Consider the following 23,332-nt stretch of genomic DNA (forward strand, 5'->3'; position numbering starts at 1 on the left):
AGAATCGAGTGCCTAGTAAGATTGCAACTCGCAGTGTTCTTATATAACATCAAATATGGCGGTGTACCAGTCAATGAAATATACGTGCTTCCCACACCACTTGTCCAAGACCTCCCCTTCTTAAAGAAACGTAAGAGTATCGTAATTGTGTTTTTGTTTTATCAGCGACACAGCGCTGCAGTTCTATACCATAGGCTTTATTTATTTGTCACAGATTAATTATTTAATTAAGATTTCGTGTTTCCGAGGAAACTCACGCACGGCATGCAAATGTGCCTTTATATTGCCCCCTGAATTGCGAGGCGAAAGGACACACCTGCAGGCGAGCAATTCACCTAAAGGCACAAGAAAATCTAAGTTATCTACAACTATTTACATGACTTACATTATACTGTATATTATATACAAAATTTGAATGACGCGCGTGCGCCGTAAAAGTTCTTATATTGGCAAAATAGAGTGCGCGCATGCGCAGAAGCGTCTGTGTGACTCCGGCACTACCGTTATATCGTAAATTTAGATCACGCGGCACAGCATTGCAGTTCATATTGTTCGTGTGCGCACGCATTTCTCAGTCGTTGCACAAAGAAAATATCCCACGAAGATTACATATAAAGACTACATTCTATGACAGGTAACTTAGTTTTAAAATTACAATATTTGTTATAATACAATACAACTTTAGATTGTTGAATGTTCTTAGTTACATAGTATTGCACTGAAATGCTTCAAAGAAAAATGTCTTTTTGTTTCAGGTGCGTTGACCTATACACATCGTGTCGTTATTACAGTTTATATTCATCTGCTGCACAATAATTTTTCACAGGTTAGTGTCGTCGTGGTAAAGTTTTTTTTGATCACAGTAACATCGCTGTATAACAACGTGATTGATACATAAGCATGTCCATTTCCTATTTCAATTATAGACTTTGTGATGCAGTTCGTTGTGACAAAAAGCATTGTTTATAACAGATCAGACGTGACCCGTCGAGTAATTGGTCCATATGCAGTTCGTTTTCGATATTCCGTGGAAGCTTGGTTGCAGAACCTCGGACGGCACATAGCTGGCGTCGATCCTTGGACAGTCCAGGTAAGTGTGTCCGTCACATTTCGAGAACATTCCATTCCCTGAAGTTCCAACCAAAATTCTTCCACTCGTCGTGTTGTTTCCTGGACAGGCACGTTGTGACCATTTAATCCAGTTAACATCTTGAAATTAGATACTGTAGTAATGTCACTAGACGATGCACAAATTACGCACTTCACATTTTCAGTTTTTTGCTAAATATAGCTCACCTAAATGTTCGTAGTTACTTATCAAAGAAATCGTTCATCGCGTTTACAAAGGTACGATGCATGATGAATGTCATTAACAGTTTCTTTCACATAGGTTTCTGCGCAGTTGCAGACTTAGTAATGTACGTTAATGTCCGTGAACAGTCGTTCACTATGCAATTTTTTTTTAAGTTTTCAGGTTTTGGCACTCGTTATGGTTCAAATTTTCACATAGTAACAGTTACATTATACATCATTTTTTAAAAAAAAACATAAGTAATCATACATATACACGTCACATATTTTCTTAGCATAAACATAAAACAGTTACACATAAACATGTTTACATCATCATTACATAGCCATAAATTATTACATTATGTCACATTTGATTACATGAATTGCAGATATTTACGTTCTCTTTAACGGTTTTGCTGGGATTTTATCGATGTTTTTTGTGATGTCATCTGAAATTAAGATAGGTTAGACACAACATTCATTACATCAGTAGGCAAGACCAGGCGTTTTCACTACTCAATAAATATTCAAAATAATAAGGGACGGAAAACTGTTCGATTCCTCGCGTTTTGTGCGTGTGTGTATAGTGTCTGTGTGGCCTTGGCTACTGGTAGATGCTTTTCTTGCTGAGAGATGTGCGTCTAAGCTATTTCTCGAAGTAAAAGATCGCTTCACAGATGACGTCTGTCGGTTCGTCAGGTGTCATACTAAGTCAGTGGTACCTACAGTCACAAATGTTCCATGAAAAATTAATATATCATTCACTGCTACGTAATCATAAATTTTACTTTAATATTCAGTCTTCTCGGTGGTGCCGCGGCGTTGAAAGAAAAGTTCTTCTGTCTTCAACTGCGTCACTGGAACCGCTGAAATGAAAATTTCTATACTACTTATTATCTGTGTTGTAGCAAAGAGAGTTTTACGAGTTGCTTAGCAATGTTTTCATGTCCATTAGCTCTGTGTCAGATGAGTGTGTTTGCATGTCTTGAATGTCATTGTCAAGTACTAACTGAACCTTGTATTCTGTACAGTGTTTGTCATGCTTTAGAGTTCTCCTGTCCAAATCAATAATAATTACACTGCCTTTATCATTTAAAATACATTTACCTTTGGAGAAGTCTATAATGCAGTCCTTCTCGCTCATAATATCTATTCCTAATATGCAATTTGTCACAAGGTTTTGTACAACCAGGAATGGCCATTGTACGGTTCCATTACCTATTTTAATGTTTACAAAAACTTGCTTCGTAACCCTACATGACTTATTACCTAGAGCAGTAGTTATTTTACAGTTTTGGGCGGGAAACTCAGGCACAGGCTCCAATTCACACATCTTTCTATAGAAATTAAAAGACAAAACGCTCACAGCTGCACCTGTATCTAAGATAATAGTAGTTGGAATCCCACCTACTACACCAGTAATAGATGCTAAAACAATTTCATTTGTGTTTGAACGACATTGTGTACTGTCTTGCAAAAGTTCATCTGATATATTGTCATTGTGGTTGTATCTTATGAATAAAACAGGTAGTTTTTGTTTAGAATTATTAGGCATATCAATATTTTGTTGTTCAATTGTGGTGTCAAATAACTGATTAACATTGAAGTCGCCGCCCAAGAATTCTTCAGCCACGACCCGGGGCATAGAAGTGACTGTTTCTAGTTTGTTGGATTAGCATTTGTATTTGGTACTGACACAGATTGAGGTTGTGTATCAGGTGTCATTTCTATTATATTCACATTCGGATATTGCCTGTTGTGATCTCCAAACTTTTGCGGTTGTTGTTGCTGTTGCGCATTATAACTTACCTGTCGGTCGTAAGGTATGCTCCAATTTTGTCCTGGTGGCTGCTGTGGTAAAGCAGTGTTTGAATGAAAGTATTGATCGCTACGAGTCCAGCCTTGATGCTGTCTTGGCTCGTAGTTATTATTATTTCTATTTCTGTTTGTGTTTTTGTTGTTACATTTGTATCCGTTGTTACCGTTGTTGTTATTACCGCGGTACATTTTGTATGGATTGCCGCATGGAGTCTTATTACTGTTGTAACTGTTGTTTGTATTGGAATACGCGTGTTGATTTTGATTTCCGTATTGAGACGGCATGTGAGTTTGCTGTTTTTGCTGCACCGCGTATCCAACTGTGGGCGCGCCAGAATTGAGTTGGCAAGCCTGCATGTTTTGCATACCACTAATATAAACATTGTGGCTGCTGTTTTGCCGCGCGAAGCGCTGATCTTCTAGTAACATGTCAACCGAATCTAAAGCTGTTAAAAAATAATCTGGATCGTCATCCGGAATATGTAAGAGTTTTTCTTTAATGTTGAAAGGCAATTTGGCCTTCAACGCACGGAGTATATCACGTGTTGCGACTGGTTCGTCCAAAAAATGTCCCATGTTCAAGTATTTTTCAAAATATCTGCGTAAGTTACCATTTTTACTGTTAAAAGTTTCAGGTTCTAAAATTTGTCTTCTGAGTCGCTCCTGGACGGATTGCGACCAGAATTTGTTCAGAAAGGCACGCTCAAACTCACTGTACGTGGTACATACGTCAGCTTGACTGTATGCCCAGACAGCTGCATCGCCTTGGATGTAACCGACAATATATGAAATCTTTTTCCGGTCACTCCAAGTGCGTGGAAATGCGTTACTAAAAGATTTAAGAAAAATCACCGGATGAATGGTTCGTTTTTCTGGGTAAAAGCCTGAAATTGCCTGTGTTTTATTAAGCTTTCTTCTTCCTTTGCATTATGATATGGATTTGTTCCACTGTAATTACTGCAATGTTCAGCTGGCGAGTAATTACGATAATGTTGCTGTGGTTTACCATGATAATAGCTTGTGTTTGTGGTTGCACGTCGTGGTATGTGTTGTAGTCGTGGTGTGTTTTGTTCTTGTGTGTTTGTCGTGTGCGGTATGTGTGCGTCATACTCGAATGTATATTGGTTTCTGGACTGTACATTTTGGCTGATATTTTCGTTACATTCAGACTGTGGTTGATCGGTGAATTGTCTCATGGGTGCAGTGACGGATTGTACTGCGTCACTAATCAGCTGTTTGTTATTAGTGATGTATTCCGCTACGGAGTCGTGCACAATTGTTGGTAAATTTTCACGTATGCATCTATCAAAATGCTTGTCTTTGTTCTCTACCCAATCATGAAATTCTTTATTAATATTTTGAAAGTGAGCTGTGGCATCAGATTGTAAGATGTCAGTCAGGTGTTGTTCAACATCGTCAAATTTATTCTGCACGTCAGTAATTCGTTTTTCAAGGTTGTCGTGTACTGAAGGATATGTTTGAATTTGTTCAGTAAGAGCTTCACACGTGACATTAAGGTTTTTTGTGTCTGTAAAAGTGCTACGTCATTTGTAGTCTTTTCTTGTATCGTATTAAGCTTGGAAAATTTCCTACTGAGTTCAGTCATCTGTTTGGTCAGTGTGGCGTCTATAAGTTCCACACGTTTACACAAAGTGTCACTACCTGTCTTGATTGCTATGAGATCAGATTTAATTTCGTCATTTTGTGTCTTTAACTGTTCATTTTGTGTCTTTAAGGTTGCCATGTTTTCCGCGTTCTGCATCCTTAAGGTTGCCATGTTTTCCGCGTTCTGCATCCTTAAGGTTGCCATATTTTCTGCGTTTTGTTTCATTAGCATTTGTAACATGTTGGCAATGTTTACTGTTTGCAAGGTCTCTGCCCCCGCCGCGTCATTAGACGTGACGTCATGTATTAACATGGGCTCTGACTGAGACTTTGAAATTTTTGTGGTGGACGGCCTATTGTCAAAATTTCCGTTAACACTTACGTCAATATTTGATGAATCGTCACTACCGGTTGCTGTCGTAAAGTCATTTTCTAACATTTGTCTCTCGTCCGCGTCGGATTGCGTCTGAATAGTATGTCTTTGCTGTTCCATCTTTGCGTATTGTTTTCTAGTTATGACCATGCCACACGTGATATATGTTTCAAGAAAATAATGTTTGACACTGGTTTTAAAATAAAATACAGTTGAGCATGAATCGCTCGTAGCAACAATGGCTGTTTGTTAATTTAAAAATGTAAACTGAACATGGGATTATTGTTAATGGCTGCTGTCCATGTTACAACGTATCGTACAGAAGTCGGCCATATTGTACACTCGTGTATTGGCATTGTTGCAGAAGTTATTGTTTAAGGAAAAGTACTGAGAATGAAATTTATCACTGAAAACTGCTACACGCGAAAGAAATACTACAGAATCTACTAATACACTGAATTATGCATCTGGTCAAGCCTGCCAATGCAAAGATGCTGCGTCTTACCTTATTTTGCTGGAAGCTTCATTGCGTCTTCCCGCAAAATTTTATAATTGGCAAATATCTTCAGATTTTTGTTATTTCTCATATAGTCAAGTCCAGGTCCAGAAAGTTGATTTTTCACATGAAACAAAGAGAACAGTGTAACAAATGACAAAATAACAAGTCCGACACGCAGTCGCCAATATAAAATATATAAAATAAATAAAATGAAACATTAATTATTAATTATGTATGATAGTGATTGGATGTAATTAATATTTGCTTATCTGGAACGTGGACGTTTAATTATTCGGTATCAGACGCTTGACAATGGCTTTTTCGTAAATATAATGTTATTCGTAGTTGACCGTGAAATAAGACTCAAATAATCGGACTTCGTATTTAAATCGTTTCCAAAGACTGCTGCGGTAGGTGCGGACTCAAATCTAAATCTCAATATTAGAATAATTTGCCAGCCATGTCAATACGTCGTACAGAGGTGACTGTCTATTTCATAAATATAAATTCTTTACAGAATCGAGTGCCTAGTAAGATTGTAACTCGCAGTGTTCTTATATAACATCAAATATGGCGGTGTACCAGTCAATGAAATATACGTGCTTCCCACACCACTTGTCCAAGACCTCCCCTTCTTAAAGAAACATAAGAGTATCGTAATTGTGTTTTTGTTTTATCAGCGACACAGCGCTGCAATTCTGTGCCATAGGCTTTATTTATTTGTCACAAATTAATTATTTAATTAAGATTTCGTGTTTCCGAGGAAACTCACGCACGGCATGCAAATGTACCTTTATATGGTCAATGTTTGAGATATTTCTGAAATTATTTTGCCATCACTTCCGTACTGCATTCGTTCCACACATGTAAAATAAAATGTTGCTGGATCGTAACTTAACGTTCATGGCTGGTATGTTCTGAAGACTGAATGTTTGGACTTGTGATTTACTAATTGCAGCATACTCCTTTGAAAGGCTAGTCTGTCTAAGACTGAAATTAATTTAAATTTCCTTTCTCCCTTTGAAGAGCCGTAAGTGGAGATTTATTCTTAAGGTTTTGGGAGAGTAATTTTAATCATTCCAAGACCAAACTGCTTTAATTAACAAACGTCTTGCCTTATTATTATTGATTTCTTGCTTGTGAAAAAATGGCTCTGAGCACTATGGGACTTAACATCTACGGTCATCAGTCCCCTAGAACTCAGAACTAGTTAAACCTAACCAATCTAAGGACGTCACACAACAGCCAGTCATCACGAGGCAGAGAAAATCCCTGATGCCGCCGGGAATCGAACGAGGCAGAGAAAATCCCTGACGCCGCCGGGAATCGAACCCGGGAACCCGGGCGTGGGAAGCGAGAACGCTACCGCACGACCACGAGGTGCGGCCTCTTGCTTGTGACTTGGAGCCTTTGATCAGTGGCTTAAACCGATTATTTGAAGAAAAAAAGCCCAGTTCTCGTTCTTTGACATGCTTAATATTATATTCCGTTTATCAGTGTATTGTGTTCTGTAAATAAATGTGAAATATCAAAGGGAAACAGATGCGATTATCGTGGGTCTGCCCTTCCATGTGTTCTTTTCCTTTTCCCTGTTATCTTTGTAAGGAGATTTCAGTATTCTTCGCATGGTTTCCTAAAACGCAACAAGTAAACTGGACATGGGACGGTAGAAGGATCGAAACCGAGCCAAAGACGGAACAGTCTCGTGTGCTATCATCTACGCTATGAGAACAACTGACACTAACTGTATCTTATGTTACAGACTTGTCTCCGCAGTTTCCTTTATAACAGGAGTGCTAGTTTTGGAAGTTTCGCAGGAGAACTTTTGTGGAGTTTGGAAGGTAGGAGGTGAGATACTGGCCGAAGTACAGCTGTGTGGAGGGCTCGTGAGTTGTGCTTGAGCAGCTCAGTCAGTAGAGGAATATCCTGTAAAAGGCAGAAGTCCTGAGTTCGAGTCCTGGTGTGACACACAGTTTTAATCTGGCAGGAAGTTACATATCAGCGCACACTCCGCTGCAAAGTGAAAGTCTCATTCTGAGGGTACTACTGTACTTGGTGGCCGTTCTGCCTGTCAGAAGAATTGCAACTCTAATCATATTATTACCCGGCGATGGTTGTGTATGTGTATGCACTTGCACTGACATCCGATCATGTCTTCTGGGTGCTTCTTTTTTTTGTCAGGTAGTCTCTTAACTATTTTTATCTTTGCGTTTTAGCCTGTCCATTTTAATTTAAAAAATAAAGATAATCAGCGATTTAAAATTACGTAAATACCATCGAAAATTCATCTTATTACAGGTTTTAGAAACATTGTAAAATGTATCAGATTTTAATTATCTTTATTTCTCCTTTAAGCATATTTTAAAGGATATTCGCTGAAGAGCGAGGTGTTCTTCGGCTGGCAGCCCACACTTTAGAGTCCCCATGCCAATATGTAATAATAATATTTTTTGCAAGTGAAGTCAGACATACAAAAACCACAGAAAAGTCTTGTGAGTATGAAATACGTAAAGACAGCGTTTTATGCGAACAATTACAAAAATTAATAGTTTTAAAAAGCAGACAATAATGATGTATTTGAAAAATAAACATAATTGTACTGATAAGTGTTCATCTGCGGTCTTCAACCGTTTTGTATATATAAAGGTTCTCTCTCTCTCTCTCTCTCTCTCTCTCTCTCTCTCTCACACACACACACACACACACACACACACACACACACACTCTCTCTCTCTCGTTGTCTTCCGATGAGTTATTACGTATACGGCTTATCCAGGTCTGTAATGTACTGCAATGTGGTTTACTAAGCTGATGTCACACGCATACTAAGTTTGAGTTGACTTTTGTTTATAGAAGTGTTGAACCCATGTCAAATGATCCCAGTTTTCAGAATTATAACATTATCTGCAATGGAGCGAAAACACCACCGCTGCAGCTCTGCAATCTGCCGCCATTACGCGGTTCAAATGATTCTGAGCACTATGGGGCTTAACATTTGAGGTCATCAGTCCCACAGACTTAGAACTACTTGAACCTAACTAACCTAAGGACATCACACACATCCATGCCCGAGGTAGGATTCGAACCTGCGACCGTAGCGGTTGCGCGGTTCCAGGCTGAAGCGCCTAGAACCGCTAGGCCACACTGGCCGGCTACTGGTTTATTAGTTGTAGCAATATTATTCCATATATAGACAATTTCACTGAAATAATAATAGCTAAATTTAATTATCACACTAATAACATTTTCAAAGAATATATAAAAGATAATTAAGTAAGAGTACAGGCACATTGACAAGCAACTGACAGTCGAAAAAGTAATGGAATGACACAGAACCGAAAACATTTAATACAACAAATCCGTTGCGAGGGAGCTCGCGGTTACGTAAGATAAAACAAATGTTTCGAATGTTGCACTTATGCGGTGAGCGCAGTGTGGGTACGTTTGTTTGTGCGGCAGGGCTTTGCCTTGCCGGTGGGCAGTGTGCAGCTGCGGGCTTTTGTCGGACTCTGGGTGTCAGGTGTTGACAAGCAGATAAGCGCTGAATGGAGCCGCGACCGCCGCCGGCGGCGCATCTCTTCATTAAAGCCGCGCCGTGTGACGGCCGCTCCTCACCCCGCGTGTCAGGCGAGCCGATAGATAACTCGCGCAAAAGGGAAAAGTCGTCAACGCGTCGCAGCCAGAGCTTAATAGAAACGAAGAGAGAGCTTAGAGCACTCGCAGCGTAAAAATAACTACCTAAATGTAAATAATACAGCAAGTTCTCCATTATCTGTGTGCAGATTATCCATACATAGATAAACGATTTTTTTTAAAGAAGAGAAAAAAAGAAAAATATATTTTCTCCATTTTACTCAAAGTTTCTCGCCGACGCACTCGCAAATCCATACCTTGGTTTGTTTTTCCTTTATTGTGATTTCATTCCCCTGCGCCATATGGGCAGGGGAGGGCTGTCAGCGGCACAATCCGCCGCTCTTCAGCCAGGTAACATGACAGCTAATACAAGAAGAAAATGTAACTTATAAAGGCAATAGAAAAGCGGGACATAAAAAACAGTAAGGGGAGATAATGGAGGTAAAAATACACTGACATGGAGACGTTTATGGGTGGCAATTAAAAAAGTCGACACAAAGTTAAAAAACACAGTTGGCGATTCGTAGAGCACAAAAATGACACTAAAGTCACATGCACAGGTTAAAAGTTGGCCACAGTATTAAAAACACTCCAGAACAATACACTTTAAGCCCACTTGGAGCACACACGATGTAGAATAAAACCGACAGGTGGGGTAGGAGATGAAGAGGGCGGACAAGGCAGGAGGGAGTGCAGAGACACTGAAGGGGAGCACAGGAGAGGGGGCGTAGGAGGGGAAAGCCGCTCAGGAGAACAGAGGGGGAGGAGAGGGAGCCCTGAGGAGGAGGCAGGAGGAAGGTGGGGTTAGAGTTGGTAGGAAGGGTAGATGTCAAAGCGAAGCTTATCATCTGGGAGGGGTAGATGGCGGAAGTTGTGTTGGGAAAGGAGGCAGAAGGTGTGGGATGGAGAGAGGGTGCGACGCAATGGTAAAGGCGTGGCAGTGGGCTGGGGGTGGAGAGGAAGGGAGACACCAGGGGATGAGGGGGATCAAGGCATTGGACAATATATAGGGTGCACATGTGTTTAAGGAAAAGGAGAAGGTGAGGGAAGGAGATGAGGTCATAGAGGATGCGCGTGGGGGACAGAAGGTGGATGCAGAAGGCGGAACTGGAAGGTGAGGCGGAGTGCATGGCGTTCGAGGATTTGGGGGGCTTTATAAAGCCTGGGAGGGGCGGAAATCCAAGCAATGCTGGCATAACAAAGGATGGGGCGGATCAAGGATTTGTAGGTGTGAAGGATGGTGGAAGGATGCAGACCCCATGTCCAGCCAGACAGGAATTTCAGGAGGCAGAGCCTGTTGTGAGCTTTGTGTTGGATGGTAAGGAGATGGGAAGTCCAGATGAGGTGGCGGTCGAGGGTAAGGTCAAGGTATTCGAGGGTAGGAGTGAGGTGGACAGGATGGCCAGGTAGAAATCATGGAGACGGAAAGAGCGGGTGGTGTGACCTATTATGATCGCCTGGGTCTTGGAGGGGTTGATACGGAGGAACTGCTGGTTGCACTAAACAGTGAATTGCTCAAGCTGGGTTTGGAAGGTACGTTGGGACTATTGAGGGGTAGGATAAAGGGCTAGGAAGGCGGTGTCATCAGAAAATTGGAGGAGATGAACAGGTGGGGGAGGTTTGGGCATATCAGTAGTGTACAGGAGATAGAGGAGAGGGGCGCGCCGGCAGAGGGATAGAAAGTATGGGAGTTGGAATTGTGGATAGTCACATAGGATGGACGACGGGAGAGGAAGGAAGCAACGAGACGGACGAAGTTGATAGGGAGAGCCTATCACAGTCGTAGGCATTCTGGAGGTCAAGGGAAAAAAAGATTGCGGAGCGATGGGAGTTAAGTTGGAGGGAAAGAAGATTGGTAAGGTTAAGGAGCTGGTCGTCGGCTGAGAAGGAAGGCCGGAAGCCACACTGGGCAAGGGGAAGGTGGTGGTGCTGGTTAAGGTGGCGGTGAATAAGGCGAGAGAGGATGGTCTCGAAGACCTTACTGAACTCGGAGGTGAGGCAGATGGGACGATAGGAAGAGGTATCAGAGGGGGGTTTGTTGGGTTTAGGGAACAGCAGGACACGGGAACTCTTCCACACATCGGGGTGAAATCCAGTGGAGAGGAGGAGGAAGTTTGGTAAATATGCGCTTGTAAATGACTAGCTGAGTGCCTGGCGCTACCCAGGATGTTTAACATCTGCTACACGAAGTGATTTCGCCCTGCATATTGTTGACGCTCATAGCGAATGCAAGTAGCTTGGGAATATTTATATATATTATTATATTTGAATCACTGAGTGTCAAGCGAATGCAATGAATGAATAAGTCTTCACCTGTGTGAAAAGATGATTAGTTGCGCCGTGTGTTGTTACATTTGTCAGTATGTTTTTGGAAAATTCGTCTTCTATTGTTTCAGTTCGGTTTTCACCGTTACTAGTAGGGTTGTGCTTCAGCACGACTGCAACAATTCGGACATTTTACGTCACAGTTCGGAAAATCTCGGGGTTTGTTCAATCTTTTCATTGACCCACTACCTCGACTTTTGCTGGTACTATATCCACGACCCACCTTACCGTCTGTGTGGCAATGCGGATTTTAATGAAAACTACTGTTAAACACGAACTAAAATATTTTCTAGGATATGTGTCGTATGCAATAACGGCAACTAATCAATAAAAAAATTTGCAATCTCATTTCTGTCAAATTCTCAAGCTTTCGTTCGTACCACTATATAGCGACCTCTGATAGTGCAATATCCAAGACGAGTATTTCCGCTATAGTTTATTCTCGCGATATGAATTACACTCTGTTTACCACGATCTATTTCGTTGTTAGGCATTTAATTTTTCAGTAAATTTCTTCATTGTCTGATCTCTATGTAGAAATTGGAAGTAACACGCCCAATATCTTTGAAGTAAATCGGTCAAGTGCTTTAATAGATGTTTAGTAGCAATGTTTCCTACTTGTTTATTAAAAAATATATAGCATATGTCTACCCAAATGTTGTTCATAAGGGGATCGTGTAGAAATCTGAAGTAAACTGGCCAAGAAATTTTAGAGAGTTTTGGGAACAACCTTTCCCTTTTTATGTATTACATACACGTATGTTTCAAATCGGAATACATCTTATGTAAACACTGATATTTCTTTTGCCTTCAAGGTAAGATGTCAAATATTTCATCAAGATCGGAATAAAACTGTTGATTTGTATGAATTACAAACAGACAAACAAACGGTCACTCTTCTATATGTATAACAAAAAGGCCTTCATGGCAGGATGTCTTCTGAATACTTTTGTTTGTAGCACTGTAACACAGGAGCGATAAATTTATTAAATATTTTTAAACGTTATCTACTTTTATAGGAGCAAAAATATTTCTTTTTCTGTAACTTCGAAAGTTCACTTGAGAGTGAAACAAAATACCGTAAAAAGGAGAACTTTGTGACTGAGGTTCTACTTTGTGGCAACAGCAAGCTCCAGATTTTCAGTCTTAAATACTGTAACTAGGGTCAACAATCAACATACTTAGCTCTACAGCAGTGTGTTCTTGCACAGTACTGTCGTTAATCATGGAACCTACAGACACATGCATTACTTCTGAATTGGTCACAAAGCCATTTTGTTGTGAGGTGGAATAACATGTTTGTAGATGTCTTTAAAACTTTCCACTACTGCCGATAACTCTGCAGAGCTCACTAACGGAAGGTAAGTTAATATAAGTAAGTTATATGTGCGAGGAGCCTAAAGAAAAATTACACTTCACCAAAATAGTACCAAACCCAGACTGAAAACCACCTACAGTAACAGAGTTACAGCAGATTATAAAACAACTAAAAAACAACAGAACCCCAGGAGAAAAAGGCATTATCTCAGACATCTGGAAACTCGAAGACCAAAGCATCACAAAGAAAATCCGTAAAATTCCCACAGTAATATGGAATACAAAGAAAATTGTACAGGAATGGAAATGCTCCACAAAAAGAGCGGGAAGACGGATCCTAGTAACCACAGAAGTAACTTATTACCGGTCACCTATAAAATTCCGCCCAAGGCGTTAATAAACAAGCTATAACCACAAACTGATACAAAGGTAGCTGAATTCCAAGCAGGCTTCAGAAAAAGGGAGGTCCTGTGTTGAATAGATTTGGAACCTGCGAATGCTCCTGTAGGTCAGACAGATGAACAACACTGTAGTCACATTCGTGGACTTTAAGAAGGCCTACGACTCCATAGGTAGACTTCCTTTGACACATTACAAGAATATAGAATAGACAGAAAAACTAGCACTCTCATAGAACAGATACTTACCGACACCACCTCCAAAATAAAATTTCTGTGAGAAACCTCAAACCTATTGCCAGGCTAAGGCAAGGAGATGGCCTCTCACCGTTTTCATTCAACTTGGACTTGGACAAAATTCTAAAACAGTGGGAAGAAAAAGTAAAAGGAATTCATTTAGGAAGAACATGTGGAAACGAGACGATCACAAAATGCCTTCATTTGGAAATTACCTGACAATGCACAACAGAAACAGACAAGAAGCCCTGCAATAGTTGCATGAAACTCTACCAAAACATGTCTACAAATATCATATGAGAATACACAATACATGGAAAGAAACAACAACAACAACCAAGCTATGTGTACAAAATATGGAAAGGTTAACAGAGTGAAAAAATTCAAATGTCTAGGGAATTTATACAAATAGGAGTATTAAACAAAGCATCCAACATAGACAGAACAGGAATACTTCAGAAATCACACAAACTAACATGGACGCACTACAATAAAAGAAATGTTTAAAGACAGGCTAAACTCAGGCCTGCAATAAGGTTGTACTACTAGAGCACTCTAAGCATCAGAAACGACCACAATCGGAGCTTCAGGCATAACAAGGACAGGGAAAATAGAACGTAAAATCCTCATAAAAGTTTTTGGAACAGTAAACAGAGATGATATTTGGATGAGGAGACCAACCAAAGAATTATGTGACCGCACAGTCAGGATCACAGACATGATCAGGAAATGCCGACTAACATTCCATGGACACATAGAATGGACAACAGGCTCACAAAAGGACTTTTCATGTAGTGAACATTTCAATAAAAAAATTGGTTCCAAGAAGTAGAAGAAGATCTAAAACAAGCAAGGATCAGTACTGAATTGGTAAATGAGAGAGACAAATTCAGAAACAAAATTATGAACACAATAGTCGAAGTGAAAGAAAGCAAGAAAACAGGCAAAGAGTGGACAGAGCAAGGGAAACAGAAGCACAGCCAACGAATGAAGAGGTTCTGGGAAGAGAAAAAGTACAAGGAAAGAATGAATAATCATACAACATTTAAGTTAAGCGCTGTCCTTGAGGCAAAAATGTGGAATAATAATAACAATAATAAGTTGTACATAGTGAACATTCTGTATAAGAGTTAAATATTGAAAAAAATCTTTAATCACTGAAAATCGTTAGAAGTTATTTCTGCATATTATATGAGTAACCTTCTGATAGCACACATATCTGCAGAAACAATTGAGTCAATTAAGATCCCTGAAAATAAGTCTCATTAACGAAATTAGGGACATTTGTCATTGGGTCAGTAGAAAAGATGTTTACTTCACATCACAACCTTATTTCTAAATATAACATATAGTTTCTGAGAATGTTATATTCAGTTTGCCCTTACATAGCTTTTTTATCATATCACTAACCTTGTAAATAAATGTCTAACAATTGGAGCTAATTACCTTACTTAGAGGATTTTGTGCTAAATGAGAGTGTTGTGACCTCTTTCTTTTCTGATACAGCTTCACCGAACAAATGAATAAATAATTGTATCAAAACTTTATTATACTGTCTTGAATAATGCAGTTTACTTTGTTTTCTCTGTTGTTTTGTTTTAGTTAGGACCGGTTTACAATTACTTGGATTGTAAAGGAATTTAGAGAAATAAACCTCACCAAGTTGGGAAACCTTGCAACGAATGCTTTTCTGTGTCATAAAACATGGCAAATTTGTAACACAGCTATATATGTATGTCATCTTCATAAGATCAGCCCATCGTTGTGACAGATGAATTTAACTCTAATTTCCCTGTCTTAGACTTCATGTCACAACGTTGTCCAGAGCTGGGAGTAAGTTTGTGACAATTAATATTTTATATTCCGAATATTTCATGGCACATAAGAACTTTATTTCTGTCAAAATTGAAGGATAAAGATTATAAAATGCGATATATGTGGCAATTAAATTCCGCAGTTCATATTTGTATGAGTTATGTCACCAAAATAGACGTATTTTCTATTTTCTGTGCAGTTTGTAAAACGATCTTTAACAACCTTTGTAATTTTATGGTAATTATTGTTGCATTGTCTCATGTCAGTAGCGAAATGTTTCTGTATTTCCACAGTGTAAACTGTGATGGTAGTACCTACGACTCTGGGCGTTGTTGCGCTACATCAAAGTACGCGCCATCGGCACTCGCCTACCAACCACGATATAATATCTATGTATATATCTCGCACAAGACGAGAAACTGATCATTAAAACTGGGCACATGAATTAATCTCCAGATAACATCAAGAGCCAACACGTAAGACTGCTCTTATGGGTTTAGCTTAGAACTTTTCTGGCTTACCTAGTAAATTTCATTGAGAAAATAATATCGCTAGTCCTGTAAAAATTCTAATCCCTCGATCTTATCACTAACCTCACTCTTTGTTGCCTCGGCTAGGTTGCTGCACCTTTGCATACATTTACTACTGTAATAGAAATAATGTCGTTGATGGATATCTAATCTGTCAGTTAATGAAAGAAATATAAGTATATTTAAAAACAGTATGCCAATTTTGTTTTGTTGGAAGGATACCGAAACTGTTCATTTATAACGTCTGAATCAGTCAGCCAGTTTGTTGAAGTTTAGAAGCAGTGACAGTTAAAGTCATTATAAATTGAATGAAAACGCTATTAAAGTAATAGAAAAATAATTTATATGGAACAATGCTGACAAACGTTTCATTTAAGCGTTAATTTTGTGAAAGTGATTTTAGTGCTTGCCTAATGATTCGTACTTCAGCGTCGCGGCTCCATTGATTTTTTAATATTTTTTTATTTCGTGCATAGAGTTCCAAATCATCTTCATTTAAAACAGTGGAATCCTACAATCTTTGTTTTTGAAGTTGATGACTTTTGCCTGCACAGGTAAATGTTATTGCGAGGTGACGCAATTTTAATTATAACAGAGGGAGCTCACCATTGAGCTATTTTCGTAACGATTATTTACATCTGTTTTCAAATTATTGCATTTGATTTTCTTTAGTAATTTAAAACAATACTTAATATTTCGCTTTGTCATTTAGTTAAATGATTCTGATGTTTTCATGTGCGAACTATTTTATTTTCACACGTTTAGTGGATAAATTTCGCAATTGATGTTGCGGTAATCTACTAGTTAACGAACAGAATTTGTCCAAGCGAACATGTGAGGGAATTTAGAAATAATTTATTTGATTTGGTGTAGGGTATTCAGAATTTCGTGGTACCTTTCTTTGTCTTCGTTGTGTGATTTCCCACTATTTAGAAAGATAATTCAAAATTTACTTAAGGGGAATGTGGTGTACTTGTTGTTGAAGTAACTTCTTGTAAACTTTTCTCGCTAAGCAGCTGCTATTTCGAAAACGACTAGCTTAATTTTCTGATTCGACTAGGCTAACGCGATCACTGTCACTTACACGATCGATTACTCGGTATGTAAATACTACAAATAAAAAAAGTTTCCTTGGGAAATTGAAAAAAAAAAAAACACGGAATATCCTTCCTGGGTGTTTTGGTTATGAGACAAACTGGCGGAAGTTTGGAAGATAATGTTTTTCAGAAAGTTACACATACATAAAGACATTTGCGTAGGAACTCCAACCAACATCCACAGCAGAGGAGGCTCTTATTAAATACCGTCAACAGAGCCAAAATAATTTGCACACTGGAATACTAACGCGCCGAATTAAGGTATCTGAAACAGGCCCTCAAGAAAAATGTCTGTTCAGGAAAAGAAGTATATATAATATCTGTTATCAAAAATAGTAGGTAGAAGGACAAGAATGAAAGTCAACGATGAAAGAACACAGTATCTCTCCCTTTTACTGAAAAACAAATGTTCAGATCGAGAAGATTTTGAAGGAACTTAACATCAGAGCGGTTTTTAGACCAAGAAAGGAATAACGCCGTCCACTGTCAGCATAAAATTTCATGTACTTGTGGTAACTGGAACTACAAAGAGAAGCGTTTGAAATAACACAAGTCTTTGCTGGTTTGGGAAAGTGCGAATATCTTCTATATCAGAGCATGCTCTTCAGCCGTGAAACCAATAAACGAAGTTTTCGAAACCAAAATTTTATCTACAATGACGAACTATAACCCACAACTGTGTGAAGAAGCCATCGATATATATACTCGTAAATATGGGTATAATTTTAACAGAAAAGAATAAGCCATGTCATTAGGGATATATAGACAATAGCTCTACAGAATCTATGGTTACGTTTTGTCTTTGACAAAGATTCTCTTGACGATCACATGTGAAATATGTTTCACGTGCCACGACCATATAAGCCGAGAGATTGACCAGCAATCTACTATATTCCCCGGTAGAGGATGAAACTGATGACCAGCTGATTGAGGAACCCATTATCAAAGCACGCCGAGCCAATGAAATGCATTAGTCTGTTACAGGAGTATGAAGCGGAAATCTCTTGTGACTGTACCTTTGTCTTAAAGCTCCGGAATATGAGAGCAATCGAACAGAAAAAAAATGGAACAAGTATTTCCCAAAACTGAATCGTAAGCAGATTATATGACATACAGTGTAATTTGGTAGGCAAGTCGGTAGATTTTGGCAGTAACGTGTAACTAAATGCAGTGCGCTTTCAAGACGTGACATATAGCATGTTTTCTAAATATAGTAATTCACAATTTCTGGTATGAACGTGTGTCTTTAATTACCCAAGTCTTCGGTTATCTGTGGATTCTAGGGTCTGCATTAGCTCCGATAGTCGGGATTTTTCTGTCCTGCGTGTGCATTGCCCAGTGGTGATGTAATAATTAGCGAAACCACTTGTGTGTTTGAGTGGTTCTGCGTACTTCTTGGAAATTTCATCAATTTTCGTCCACTTTGTAACGATACGTACGTTAACTTATGTATTGTTGACATAATCGGCCTCTCTGGATCAATTACTGAGTCTAACTGCTTGCGGCGTATACAACTATCGCCGTTTTGCATGTTTTCTTTGCTAAATTCGTATATTTTGAGCAGAAGAAGCTAGCGTCAGTTCATGAATGTCGGATATATACATTTGGATGTCTTATCGCAACACGAATACGCGATGTGACCTGTAGCGTTCTGAGCGATGTTCAGTCACACTAATACCTTTCTGAATTGCCATTCGCTCTTCTTGGCGAGACTACAGCGTAGTAGTGTTACGAAGCTGTTCGAAGATGGCAAGAGCGGATTGTCAACGCGAAAGTAGAAAACTTATTTATGAATTGTGATAGAGAAGATAAAGTTGATGTTACTTCGTCTTCGTAGGCCCTTCAGGATTTCGATACCGAGAAAATCATTCTTCACTTTTCCAGTGCTTGCCTTCCAGGAACGTAACTATTGGTCGGTGCATCACAGGAAAGTTCAAACCTGCTCTCGCTCCTCTACAAAACGGGATAGGTTGAAAGAGTTTTTGAACACAAGCGACTTATCATTTGGCGCTCCACCTCCTCTCTTCTCCACTTACACATTTTTCCTCCCACAGTTTCACCGGTGTCAGTTTTCGTTCTAATTGTAATACATACGGTACACAAATAATCATCTTGAGGTTGAAGATTTTGTGTCCGTGGTTGGTTGAAGTTAAGGTAATGGGTAAACCAGCAAGAAGGACAAACTGTGAAACAAAACAACAGCAAAAATTACATAAAATTCAGGGAATCCACAGCGTTTGGTAACAAGAAGATAACAAAAAACCCACTGATGATAATGAAACTCCAGCGAAACAGGTCTGATGGAATAAAAAGAAAAATATGAATTAAGTTTTGTTCAAGGTAGACCCTCTCCAAAACAAAACCTTACTGTACACAAACTTCGCAGTTTGGCACAACGCACGCTGCTTTCAACTTGGCGCACCAAGCAGCAGCTACTAACAGTGATATTGTCTGAAAAGAGATTTCACAACTGTGTCGCCTCTGGCGCCCCACCCAGCTTGCAGCTCCAATCAGCCGCAAGCAATAGTGACACGATCTGAAGAAAATCTCACAACTGTGACGTCTCTGGCGTGTAACTCAGCTTGGCGCTCCAAGTGGTAGCTACCGGTAGCGATATGTCCTGTAAAGAAATCTCATAAATGTTGCGCCCTCGGAGCACCACCCAGTTTGGAGCTCTAAGCGGCCAACAGTGATCTGTTCTGCAAAGGAACATCACAACTGCCTCTGGTGCTTCTCTTTGCTTAGAACTCCTGGCATCTGCTATCAGAAGTGATGTATGTCATAAAAAGAAGTCTCACAGTTGTGAGCCTTTGGAACTCTTCTCAGCTTGGGGCTCCAAAGGATTGCTACCGATAGTGATATGACCTGGAAAGAAGTTTCACAATTGTGGTGTCTCTGGCACCCCTCTCAGCTTGGTGCTCCAAGTAGCCACCACCATCAGTGGTATGGCCAGCAAAGAAATTTCACAGCTGTGGCGCCTCTGGAGCCCCTTCAGCTTGCCACAACTAGCGGCCACTACCAATAATAATATGTCCTGCAAAGAAATCTCACAGTTGTGGCGCCTCTGGTGCCCCACTCATCTTGGCAGTCCAAATGGCCACTACCAATTGTGATACGTCCCGCGAGGAAAACACGCAATTGCGGCACATCTAACACCCCTCTCAGCTTGGCAAAACAGGTGGTCACTACCAATACTGGTATGTTTCACAGTTGTGATGCCTCTGGCGCCCTTCTTAGCTTGGTACTCCAAGTAGTCACTATCGACCGTGACGTGGTATGCAAAGGAATCTCACAATTGTGATCCCTCTGGCGCCTCACTCAAATTGGAGCTCCAGGTGGCCACTACTAATACTGATATGTCCCGCAAAGGAATCTCTTAAATGTCACGTCTTTGGAGCCCGTCCCAGCTTTGAGATCCAAGTGGCCAATGTCAAATTGATGTGTTCTGCTAAGGACTATCACAATTGTGTCGTCTCTGGCGCTTGTCATTGCTTAGATTTTCAAGCGTCTGCGACCGGTAGCAATATCTCCTGAAGAGGAAGCTCACAGTTGTGGCGCCTTTGGTGCTCTTCCCAGTTTAGAGCTCTACAGAGTTGCTACCAGTAGTGATATGTCCTGCAAAAAAAATTCAAAACTGTGTCGCCCTTGGCACACTTGCGAACTTCATGCTCCAAGTGACCACTACCAATAATAATAGTACGTCGTGCCAAGAAAGCTTGTAACTCTAGCGCCTTTGCCACACCTGCCAACTTGGTTGCTCCAAGTGACCACTACCAATAGTGGTATGTCCAGCAAAGAAATCTCACAACTGTGGCGCCTATGGCGCCATATATGCAGCCACTACTAATAATGATATGTTCTGCAAAGTAATCTATCTGGTGCCTATCTCAGCTTAGTAAACCAAGTGTCATCTAATAGTAGTAATATGCCCAAAAGGAAATATCACAGTTGGAGTGCCATTGAAGTCCCTCCAAGCTTGGTGTACAAAACAGCTGCTACCAATAGTGAAATATCCTGAAAAGGGTACGTCAAGTATTCACTACTAACAGTGATGTGATCCAGAAAGGATTCTCACAATAGTGGCGCCTCTGACACCACTTTCAACTTCATGTACCAGGTGGCAACTACTAATAGTGACATTTCCTGCCGAAGAAATCTAATAAATGGCTGCTACCAATAGTGATATGTCCGCAAAGAAATTTTACAACTGTGGTGTATTCGCAGCCCCTCCCAGTTCTGAGATGCAAGCAGTCATTGCCAAGTGACCATTGATGGGCCCCTGGCGCTTCTCATTGCTTTGATCCCCAAGCATCTGCTGCCAGCAGTAATATGTCCTAAAAAGAAATGTGACAGTTTGGCAGCTATGAGGTCTCCCCAGCTCGGAGCCCCACAGAGTTGCTACCGATAGTGATGTGTACTGCAAGGAAATCTCAAAACTTTGGCAGCAATGGTGCCACTGTGAACATCGTGCCCCAAGTTTCCACAAAGAATAGTGATATGTCCTCCAAAGAAATTACAAACTTGTTGCACCTCTGCGCCCCTCTCAGCTTGGGACACCAGACTTCCGCTACCAATACTGATGTCTCCTGCAAAGAAACCTCACAATTGTGACGCCTTTGGAGCAGCTCCCAGCTTGGAGTTCGAAGCAGCTCTGCCAATTGTGATATGTCCTGCAAAGAAATGTCACAATTGTAGTCCCTCTCTCTGCTGCCAGTGTGGTGTTCCAAGTGGCCACTACCATCGGTGATGTGTCCTTCAAAGAAATTTCACAGTTGTTCACCTCTTTCCGTGGTGCTCCAATTGGCTACTACCAAAAGTAATATATCCTGCAAACAAACCTCACAGTTGTAGCACTTCTGCTGCCCCTCTCAGCTCGGGGCTCCAGGCGGCCATTGCTAATAGGGATATGCCCTGCAAACATATGCCACAGTTGTGGAGACTTTGGCGCCCCTCACAGCTTGGCATGCCTAACGCCCACTACCAATAATAATATGTTCTGCAAGGAAATCACACTACTGTTACGCCCATGGCACCATTGCCAGCTTGGTGCTCAAAGTGACAATAAAAACAGCGATATGTCCTGCAAAGAAATCACACAGTTGTCGCGCCTCTGGTACCGTTACCAACTTAGGCTCCAAGTTGCCATTACCAACACTGACATGTCCTGCAAAGAAATCTCAATTGTGCGCCTCTGGCGCCCATCCTAACTTGGTGCTCCATGCGTCCACTACCAATAGTGACTTGTATTGCAAAAAGATGTCACAATTGTGAAGTCTTTGTTGCAGCTTGGTACCAATCGTACCAATGGTAATATGTCCTGCAAAGAAATCGCCCTATTGTGTGCGTGGCACCCTTTCCAGATTGGTTCCCAAGTGGCCACTACCAATAGTGGTATGTCCTGCAAAAAAAGTCACAATTGTTGCGCCTCTGACGCCAGTCTCAGCTTAGCGCTTTGCGTGTCTGCTACCAATAGTGATATCCCCTAAACAGAAATCTCACAGCTGTGGCGCCTTTGGAACCCCTCCAAGCTTGGAGCTTCAAGCGGCCTTACTGATGTGTCCTGGAAAGGAATCACACAATTGAGACGTCTCTGGCGCCCATCTCGGCTAAGTACTCCAAGCGGAGTTGCATGTTGCTCAGGCCTTAAATTGGCCTTTTTCAACACATGGGTGATGACCAAAGATGTCTCCTGTTCAAATGGTGCCAGGCTTGCAGGATATGTCTTTCGTCGGAAATAAGTCGTTTCATTTGAGACCGGGTTCCCGGGTTCGCTTGCCGGCGGGGTCAGGGATTTTCTCTGCCTCGTGATGACTAGGTGTTGTGTGATGTCCTTAGGATAGTTAGGTTTAAGTAGTTCTAAGTTCTAGGGGACTGATGACCATAGATGTTAAGTCGCATAGTGTTCAGAGCCATTTGAACCATTTCATTTGAGAAATGTTTCACCTGTGTGACAGACTGGATTTGTACATAATATTTTAGACTACATGGGTGCAACGAATGATGTAATAGCTACTGACGGTTATTTAGATTAATCAGACAATATAGAAAGGGTATTCACCACGAAAAATTGACGTCAAAAAATGGTTCAAATGGCTCTGAGCACCATGGGACTTAACAGCTATGGTCATCAGTCCCCTAGAACTTAGAACTACTTAAACCTAACTAAGGACAGCACACAACACCCAGCCATCACGAGGCAGAGAAAATCCCTGACCCCGCCGGGAATCGAACCCGGGAACCCGGGCGTGGGAAGCGAGAACGCTACCGCACGAATTGACGTCAACTAATTAATTTTTGACATAATAGTTTTCTGAGCATTGTGCCGTGTCTTAACGTAAAAGAAACTGTAATGGGGAGAGCAGCATTTCAGCGATGGTAACAGTAGCCTTCTT

This window comes from Schistocerca serialis, chromosome 2, assembly GCF_023864345.2.
Source record: "Schistocerca serialis cubense isolate TAMUIC-IGC-003099 chromosome 2, iqSchSeri2.2, whole genome shotgun sequence".
NCBI lineage: Eukaryota > Metazoa > Arthropoda > Insecta > Orthoptera > Acrididae > Schistocerca > Schistocerca serialis.